Below are 2367 nucleotides of genomic sequence, written 5' to 3'. Positions count from 1 at the left end.
TATCAAAATAACATTAAAGCATTATTTAAACATACGAACTTACCTAAGTTATGAATATGTTGAAACAAAATCAACTAATTCGAGGCTTTAACTTTTCCTCGATTTAGATCCGTACGAGGTTTATCTTGATCTAAATTATCAAATTCAATCCATTTAGTATTCATACTATTCAATTCAGTCCAAAATTCATAATTTTGCAAAATTACACATTTGCCCCTAATATTTATCTTCTTTACAATTTAGTCCTTAAGCTCGTAAATTGACATTTATACAAATTCATCCACATTTCAAGCTAGCCGAATTACCTAGGGACTTATGCAACCTCATAAAATTTAACATTTCACAAATTTATGATGGTATTTTACTACTTTTACAAATAAGTCCCTAAATGATAATTTCATCAAAACTCACTTTACAAAACTTGTTTATTTAACAACAATGACTCATAATCTTTCATTAAATTTCAAGAATCATGCAAACATGCTCATGGAAAAACCCTAATCCTTTAAAAATTTTGAAAATTAGTCCCTTGGCTAGCTAGATTAAACTACAACGATCTCGAAAACATAAAATTCATTACAAACGAACTTAAAATCACTTACATGCAAGGTAATCAAGTAACCGAAGCTTTCAAACCCTAACCATGACTTCTTTCTTCTTTAATTTGGGTGCTATATGGCAATTAGGAAGATGACACTTTTGTTTTTATTATTTTAACATTAACTTACTAATTGAATTAATTAATTAACCTTATATTTTAACATAAAAATCATCTAATTTATGTCCATAAATATACACTAATAATAATGATCTATTTACCATCCAAGTCCTCTTACATCAAAGTTTCATAGCCATTTAATACCTTTAAATTATAGAACCCTATTTTTGCATATTTTATGATTTAGTCCTTTTCACTTAATTAAGCATGCAAATATAAAAATTCCTTAACGAAATTTTTATACAACCTTACTATCATACCCTAGACATTAAAATAATAATAAAATAAATATTTACCATTTTAGTTTCATATTATAAAATTTTGATCAAGCACGATTTTCTATTTCTATTTTTAATTCTTATCACATTTTAAAAGTTGATGCCCATTGCAATATGGGTAAAAACAAGACTCGAACAGTACGAGACTCTACATACACTAGTAAGCATAAAGCCTAATGCTAGAAGGCAACAGAACTCCAATGTATCACATATGCCCAATGGTCAGTAATATATGCTCGACCAAATGTATCATAATAGAACTCCAAAAATCAAACCTCTCAACTCCAAACCCCACATAACACCAAAACAGAACTCCAATGAAATCATACACATAATACCCTAACTGGCATGCCAATCGTGTCTTAACATTTCTACTAAGTTCCATATGTCCTTACCATTCCCCACAAGGGACCATATTGTTTCATTTCACATTAGAAGGGCCATCAAACCTCACATAATCAAAGTCATCATTTTTTTATATAACCAAAATCATATTCCCATACCATGCTACACATCATTCACATATTCATTAACTACATATAGTAATTTTTAAGTTTTTACTTTTGATTTTATCAACAATTTTCAAAAACTAGCAATTCACATACACGGACATGAGAAAATTAGTAATAATTTTATCTCATCAATATAATTCATTCATGTTTTTGTACATCCAATTATACTCATAGCAACCAAAATATTTGTAACACATAATTGATTTATAACATCTCATTGTTAAGCATTTTCACCATAACAAATTAATGACTTATTTCATATTTTTTAAGCTATAAAATTCACACATTTTACTAAAAAAAATCAAACTCATTCACACAATCTTATTATCCTAATCTTCTAAGTTCCAAAGCATAAGAAAAGTATGAGTATCCATGAAACTTACCTTTGGATGCTCTTGCACACATAATCTAGCTTCCAAATACTTATTCCATCATCAACTAAGCTTGGAAGCCCTATTTCAATATTTCTTTATTTTTCCATACACATAAAAAAACATGTCCAAAATTAATATACTGACTTTTACGTAACAACTAAAATCAAATAACAAGCTAGGAAAGATGGAAATAACAATTACTAACCTTAATGAAGCTTTCTCTCTCAAGCTCCCATTTTCTCTTTCACAAAGCCATAAAAAATCTTTCTGAAAATGACTTTGTTAAACTAAGCTTGATTTGATAAAATATTTTGATATAACAAATTAAAGTATTTTTGAATAAAAGTTAAAATTGAACAAAATTGATAAAATGATTCTTCAAATTGAAGTCTAAAAGATGAACTTTTGAATCTCTACTTTGCAATCTTAGAAATTTTTTGAAACAACTTTAAAATCAAGTTAAAATGATTTTAACCAAGTTAAAA

The sequence above is a fragment of the Gossypium hirsutum genome, chromosome D08, assembly GCF_007990345.1.
Source record: "Gossypium hirsutum isolate 1008001.06 chromosome D08, Gossypium_hirsutum_v2.1, whole genome shotgun sequence".
Taxonomy (NCBI): domain Eukaryota; kingdom Viridiplantae; phylum Streptophyta; class Magnoliopsida; order Malvales; family Malvaceae; genus Gossypium; species Gossypium hirsutum.
Note: the sequence above shows the minus strand (reverse complement) of the source record.